Here is a 7,989-nt window from a genome sequence, read left to right as displayed (position 1 = left end):
TCTGTAATACGGCTCTGTCCTGCTCTCTCCTTCTCGCGCAATGCAGCACAGCTTTTTTGGCTGCCGTGCTGCGCAGGATGACATTTTAGTAAATGTGTCCAAAGATGTCTTAATTACTGGGGCTATGACATTAATAATATCAATGCTTGATTATGCCAACTCATTATACAGCCCAGAAGTTGTCACATTACTTCTTTAATAAAAGGCCTTCACTGGATGCCGTTGGAACAGATAATTTGGAACTCTGCCTCCTTCTCATTGATGCCATACTGACTCGCTGAGTTTCAGAAAATAACTTAAGACTTGGCAGTTTTAGACAAGCTTACCAGCCTCAAAAACTCTCCCTCTTTAGTGCGGATGTTCTGACAAACTTTTTTCCTGTTCAGGACCACATCAAAAAGAATGGCAGTCTTGAAAGGGAAACCAAACAAATGAGCCCTAATGTGTCAGGGCCATGTTTTACTTTTCAATAGCAGACACCTACTTTTTGCGGTTTTAAAGACTAAAACAACTGCTGATTTGGTGACTAAGCTGAGCAAAGTTTCGATACCTTCAGTGGCTGGTGGCTCTGTTACAGGCACAAAAAGCTTCTGCTTTGTGGAGTTCTCGAAATGGAGCAGTTGTTTTTCCGCGGAGGGCAGCCAAGTGCATCCCTCTGCTGCTCTGGCGAACCGATGGGCCAGTCGCCTTGAGGTTCGTAGTTGTTTGTTTTTGTTGAGGTTCGTAGTTGTTTGTTTTTGTATTAAAAGTGGCAGAGCTCAAATATGCCTAACCAGTAAAAAAACATCAATGAAAAGATACCACTACACATCTGTTTGATTTGTCCTAATGCCCAGTCGTTTTCAGTTTTTTTTTGTGGAGAAAATTGTCTGCAGGGATTTCAATTACACAATTTAAATTAAAAATCTTTTTTGAGGTCCCAGTATCAAAATGTATATTTTATCAACCTTAACCCTCAATAGCAACTATGCTGTTATGGTTAAGTGTCAATTTCCATTGACATGGTATGTTTGGCTTTCAGCATGCCAAATATCGTAGGGGTGAAGTGTTAAGGGGGAGGTGTGTTTTTCATTACAGCTCTCACTGAAAGGCTTGCTCACTGATACAGAACAATGCCATTGGATGGAGCTACACCAATCCCTGGCACGAAAATAGACCTTTAAATAGAGACAAAACTGAGATATTACTTTTTGGGGTAAACAGTTAGGTTGGCTGCTAAGCTGTGTATATTTGATCATGTATCAAATGCCTGATGAGTACTGCATTGGCTTCCTGTGGAAAGGCGCATACAGTTTAAGGCCCTTTGTTGCCGTTATAGGGCTTATCATAATAAAGGCCTTTCAAGAGCAGTTTGGTAGCTATTACCTGCAGTAGGTCTCTTTTTTCTAACAATGTGTCCTTACTGCTTTTCCCACATGTGTCTAAACAAATATTAGGAGAACGTTCTCCTTTCTGGTTCCTCCCCTGTGGAATTCTCTCCCTAGATCTATTCCACTGATAGAGAATCTCTGCTTTTAGGAAGGCTTTTAAAACTCATTTATTCAGTTAGTATTGCTAGCACTCTTATTTCTCTCACTGGCATTTTTCTGTCAATCTACTAGCGCCTTGAAGCTTTGGACGATGCTTCTGCTTTATAAATATGTTATGATGAATCGAATGACCCAGAACAGGTAAGGAAATGTTCCTTTTATTGTTTATTTCTCAAAGATAAGAGTTTCCATAAGTAAAATCCCAGGCTCCTCTCCTGAACCAACCGTCTCTCTCTCACACTCGCGCCCCGCATTCCCGAACCCCCCGAGGTTCTAATTCTATCTCCATTACAACACACCTCCCCCCTATATAACATAACCAAAAAGAATGGCAAAAACTTTAAAAATTACAATAATAAGAAGAACATAAACAAAATTATCAAGATAAAACAAATTCTCAAGGTACCAAATATGCAAGCAAAACAAAGATCTCCATTAATTCATAACAAAGTTCTTGAGATGGTACGGAGTCCTGATACTTCTCCTTGGCCTTTCATCCACCGTATTTGAAATATTTTCTCTCCGTCCATTTAAGATGTAGTCTATTAGGTGTGAAGGAGTCTTTATGTTCCTTTCAGATTTCCTCGTATCCATATTGTCAGCAGGACAGGTGTTCTCCTCATGTTGACACTTTAAAGTATCCAAACCCATACCATAAGCATTCAATTTACTTATTCTGATTAAGTTCCAAATTCAGCCATCACTCAGTTTGACAGCATTAGTGAAAAGTTTCACAACCTTTAAAGGAAAACAAAACCTCTTATTACTACTCTTCAACACAGGATTCTTGACCATAACCCAATCACCAACACTTACAAAAGTCTTCTTCACTGCATTCCTTCTATCAAAATAACTTTTACTCTTAAAAGATTTCTCTTGTTCCCTGAATTTCCAATCCCCATTAACACTCTTTCTTCCTTTCTCCCTCAAAAATTCATTGACCCAATGTGGCTCCAGAATAGTATTCCCTCGTCTTCCTCGAAACAAAACAAAAGGAGTCTGTCCTGTTGTAGAATGTGGAGTATGTCTATATACTGCAACTTTATTAATTACTTCTTGTTTCCAGTTAAGATGATTATCTTTAGCCAAGGATATAGTTTCTTTTTTGAAACTCGGTTGAACCTCTCAACTAATCCATTACACTCAGGATGATATAACGCACTTTAGGCGGGTGTCATACACCTCGCCTACAGAGATGCAGCCTTGGCGCCAGAGGAGTATTTCCTCCCTCTCCATGACGCGTTGTCATAGAGACACATCAGACCCGCACCACGGAGCGCAACCGGACTTCCGGGTGGTCGGCTCCGAAGACGCCAAAAGCCCGATAAAAAGGGACGCCGCAGCAGGGACGGGAGGAGAGGACGAGAGGAGCAAAGAAGGGAAGAACGTGGAATCACCGGTAGCCGAACCCAGAAGGAAGGAGCAGCAACCCCGCACTCACGTCGGAGAGGGAGAAACCTCCAGAGAAGACAAAGAATCCTGCCACGACCCAGGAGGGGTCGTGGCTAAACAAGGTACGGGGTTTATTCAGGGACACTTACTCAAAAGGGGCAGGAGGGAGGAGAAAGGAGGGAAAAGGAACTGGGGAGGGTGGAAGGGGAACAGGGCAGTTTTGGTTGGGGAACTGGGGAAGTCACAGAGCACGTCCACCGCCTGGCACTACCCTGACAGACCCAATAGTCGCCCACCAAACCCCCCCCCTAACTACACCAACCCCTATAGTTTTTTCCCTCACACCCCTCCCTTCTACTAATAAGATAACAACATAATAACTTACCGTCCCACTTACCGTGACCTGTCCTCTTGTTCTGTCGAGAGTCCACGAGCATCCAAGAAGAAGCCGTCCGTGGAACAACCCTAAAAAGAAAGAGAGAACAGAAGGAAACATTGAGGACCTGCATACACCATCGCACCTATAAACAGAGACTCCTCGGAGAAAAGACTAAACAGGAGACCAGTTTCGAGTGTTTACTTTTTGACATTTTTTTTTCTTCTTACTAACCAATAAAATCCTGGCTTCGGCCTTATAAACCCTTATAAAACTGGGTCTGAGCCTCTGTACTAGCAAGCCCAACATCCACGCCCCACCACAGTGGTGTCAGAAGTGGGATTTTTGGAGAACTGAGGAGATTACATTTTTTCCCTCCTCTTGGGCTGTACAGAGGTATTGCAAGCATGGAAGAGAACCCCACCCTCGAGGACATGATAAAACAATTGGCAGAGGGTCAACGCCATCTCCAATTAGTCTGAGAGGCACAACAAAGGGAGGCCAAAGAAGACAGAGAGGCTCTTCAAGCCGCATTGAAAAGTCAGGCCACTATAATGGCCAATAATCAGGTAGTTCATGAGACTGCTATGCAAAAACTGACCGATACGATTGCTGCCAGTAAGGTACATCCTAATGTACCAAGTTCGGTGTTACAGAAGTATCAGGAGGGAGAGGATCCCGACTCCTTTTTTACGAACTTTGAAAGGGTCGCCTCATCAGCTCAATGGCCTGAAAATCGGTGGGGTCAATATATTGCTCCACTCTTAACCGGTACTCTCCAGTCAGCTTATCAGGCTGCCAATCCTGGAGGCACCACTCCCTACTCCGAAATTAAGAAGAGTATATTAGAACGAGTGGGACATGATACTGAGTATTATCGATCAAAGTTCTGTAAAGTTAAATGGGGACCACATAAGGATCCGCGTACATTTTACTACCGCGTGAAAGACCTAGGACTGAAGTGGTTGGGACCCTTAGGGACCGACCGCGAAGATGTCATCAAGGCCATTATTTTAGAACAGTATCTAGACTCCCTACCCATGAGCACCCGGAACTGGATCAGACAACATCCTAAGATCGACACAGAACTAGCGGTCGATTTGGCGTGCGCCTATCACCGGTCCGTGGATGTGAAAGGCCAACCTTCTCGACCCCTAGGCAAGCCACCTGCAACTCCTCCTCAATATACACCTAGACGAAACCTTGAGGAGCCAGGTCCCTCCTCTCGGGGAGCAGAGAGAAACCCCATGCAACAACCTCAATGTTTCAGTTGTGGGGAGTGGGGACACATAGCCAGAGTCTGTCCCAAGAAACATGAGGGAGTAGAACCTATGGAGATAGGGGTTACAAGAGGGAGAGTCTTGTGCATAGGGGCAGGCGATACATCCTTTAAATATCCTCTACGAATTAATGGACAAATGGTCATGGCATTGATTGACTCCGGATGTAGTCAGTCAGTGATACGTCGTGATATAGTCAAATCTGTAAAATCTAAGGCGGAACACTGGGTGACGATATGCTGCATTCATGGGATCGAGCTCAGTATCCCCTTGAAGTAGTAGAAATAGAGTGGAACACTAATCATGACTTGGTCGCCATGGGAATCATGGTTAACTTGATCGAAGAATGTGTTCTTGGGACTGACTATCAGAGATTTAATGACATTCTAGACCAAACTCGGAAACCCGACCCTATTGCTGATTGGTGGGGAGTAGCACCATTTCGGGATACCCCTATTGATAGCGTCCACGAACGGAAAAAACTAACTAGGAGGGAGAAAAGGGTTGAAAAACAGAAACATGCTTCTTATCAAGGACAGATGGAAGGGGAGAAAACAGTGGCCAATATAACCAGCGCCCCAACATCGTTTAGAGTAAGCCAACGCGAAGATCCCACCCTCACGCACGCATGGAGAAATGCCAAAAGTGACTCTAACGGAGAGGTAGGCCCTCACTTTATTGTACATAAGGACTTATTATATAGAGTATCTAGGACCGTAAATGGGGAGAAACGACAACTAGTGGTCCCTGAGCCCTACCGGACCCCGGTATTATTCCTAGCTCATAACCAGCCGGGAGGAGGCCATTGTGGCCGGGAAAAGACAGAGGAGTACTTATTGAGACGTTTTTACTGGCCCGAAGTCTATGCCCAAATTCGAAGATACTGTACACAATGTCCTAAATGCCAACTTGTAGACCCAGGAATCACCAGAAGAGCTCAGTTATATTCGCTGCCAATTATAGATACCCCCTTCAAAAGAATAGGTATGGACTTGGTCGGACCTCTTTTACCGTCTACCAAGGGCCATACCCATATCCTCGTGATAGTTGATTACGCTAGCAGATATCTGGAAGCCATTCCCCTTACCAGTCCCACCACCAAAACAGTTGCACAAGCCATGATATCCTTTTTCTCGCGGGTTGGTTTTCCTGAAGAAATCCTTACCGACCAGGGGACACCATTCGTTTCTGGGCTCATGAAACAGATTTGTAAGACCCTAGGAATTACCCAGATAAAGACATCGGTATATCATCCACAAACTGATGGTTTAGTGGAACGGTATAACCGCACCATCAAGACCCTTTTGTGTAAACTAGTAAACGACTCGGGCAAAGATTGGGATCAGAAATTACCTCTAGTTCTGTATGCAATTAGAACACATGAACAGTCGTCTACTGGGCATAGTCCGTTTGAAGTGGTATTCGGAAGACAACCTCGCAACTTGCTAGATATGGCGGCAGAGCTATGGGAGGAAGAGAATGATGAGGAGAGGCCCCTTCTAGACTATATTCATAACTTAAAGGCCCACCTCCAGACGGTCTGGGAGGACGTGAGACACCACTTAGAATTAGCTCAACAAAATCAAAAAGCTTCCTATGATCAGGGTACTAAACTGTGGGTTCTTCACCCCAATGATCAAGTACTGATCATGCGACCCACCTCTGAACATAAGTTGTTGGCAAAATGGCAGGGGCCATATCGCATAATAAAAGCAGTCACCCCCGTTACTTACCTGATTGAATTAAATAATAACCCTAAACGGACTCAGATCTACCATATCAATTTGCTAAAGAAATGGGAGAACCCGGGGGACGAGAGTGATCGTCCTGCTACGGGATGCATGGTAACCACAACCAACTCACTAGGGTTAGAACTCTGTCCCACCCTACAGCCGGACAACCAAAAACGCCCTCATGTCATTGACTCCTTAGCTAATACAGAGAAAAATCAACTATTTAAGTTAATTAAAAAACATTCCGATTTCTTTTCAGAACTACCTGGGCGCACGTCTTTAGTACAGCATCACATTAGAACCCCTGAAGGACGAACCGTATGCCTACGTCCCTACCGAATTCCTGAAGCAAGAAGGATTCTGATAGAGGAAGAGATAGCAAAGATGTTGTCCCTAAAAGTCATTGAACCGTCCACAAGTCCGTGGTGTTCCCCTGTCGTTTTAGTCCCAAAACCAGATGGCTCGGTCTGGTTTTGTATAGATTTTAGGAAACTAAATGAGATATCCCTTTTTGATACTTATCCTATTCCCCGAGTAGATGAAGTACTAGAGAAGATTGGACATGCACGTTACATGTCCACTATTGATCTCACGAAGGGATATTGGCAGATTCCCTTAGCCCCACAAGACAAAGAAAAGACAGCGTTTACCACCCCATCGGGTTTATACCAATTTACCGTCCTTCCCTTTGGTCTTCACGGTGCTCCGGCTACATTCCAACGACTAATGGACCGACTTTTACGTCCCTTCCAAGAATATACTGCCGCTTATCTTGATGACATTGTTATCTTTAGTGCAACCTGGACAGAACATCTCCAACATTTAGACAACGTGTTCTCTGCCTTAGCAGAAGCCGGACTCACCGCCAATCCCTCAAAGTGCACCCTAGGTCAAACCCAAATCGCATATCTAGGCTATGTCATTGGTATGGGAGTTCTACGTCCTCAGAAAGATAAAGTAGAGACCATTAGCCAGATACCACTCCCCAGAACAAAAAAAGAACTCCGATCCTTCCTGGGGTTGGTGGGGTATTATCGTAGGTTAATTCCACAATATTCTACCATGACGGCCTCTCTCACAGACCTACTAAAGAAGCAATATCCTACCACCCTGCCTTCTTTTTCTCCCTCCCAGCTCAAGAGCTTCTCATTGCTTAAAAAGGCCCTCTCAACCGAACCCGTATTGCGATGTCCTGATTTCTCTAGGCCTTTTCATCTGTTTACTGATGCTTCCAACGTCGGACTTGGTGCCGTCCTAGCCCAACCAGACGACCTGAGGTATGATCACCCCATTGTTTATGTCAGTCGCAAGCTACTGCCCCGAGAAACCCACTATCCAGCTATCGAAAAGGAATGCCTTGCCATAAAGTGGTCAGTTGAGTGTCTCCGGTATTATCTCTTGGGTCGTCCTTTCGTACTCTATACTGATCATGCCCCTCTAACCTGGTGGGCCTCCCATAAAGATACCAATTCCCGGGTGTTGCGCTGGTTCCTTGAACTCCAGCCCTTTACCTTTCAGGTTCGTCACATCCCTGGGTCCAACCTGTGTCCCGCGGACTTTCTCTCCCGTTGTCCGGATTCTACGGGCCTCTACCAGTCCCGTTCATGGGATGGGGTATGTAGGCGGGTGTCATACACCTCGCCTACAGAGATGCAGCCTTGGCGCCAGAGGAGTATTTC

At 44.9% G+C, this 7,989-nt stretch overlaps 1 long non-coding RNA gene across 1 annotated transcript in view; it reads right to left on the bottom strand.

Moving 5' to 3' along the window:
* Positions 1–1,762: 1,762 nt before the first annotated feature.
* LOC138283206 (uncharacterized) overlaps positions 1,763–7,989 on the bottom strand; it is a 48,170-nt gene continuing 41,943 nt past the window's right edge. Inside the window, exons 3-4 of the long non-coding RNA XR_011201127.1 lie at positions 3,319–3,386; positions 1,763–2,267 (exon numbers count right to left, since the gene is read on the bottom strand). This is a non-coding gene — a long non-coding RNA (uncharacterized lncRNA). The remainder of the gene's footprint in view (positions 2,268–3,318; positions 3,387–7,989) is intronic.

This window comes from Pleurodeles waltl, chromosome 3_1 (assembly GCF_031143425.1).
Source record: "Pleurodeles waltl isolate 20211129_DDA chromosome 3_1, aPleWal1.hap1.20221129, whole genome shotgun sequence".
NCBI lineage: Eukaryota > Metazoa > Chordata > Amphibia > Caudata > Salamandridae > Pleurodeles > Pleurodeles waltl.
The sequence above is the reverse complement of the archived record's forward strand: the minus strand, read 5'-3'. Positions and strand labels throughout refer to the sequence as shown.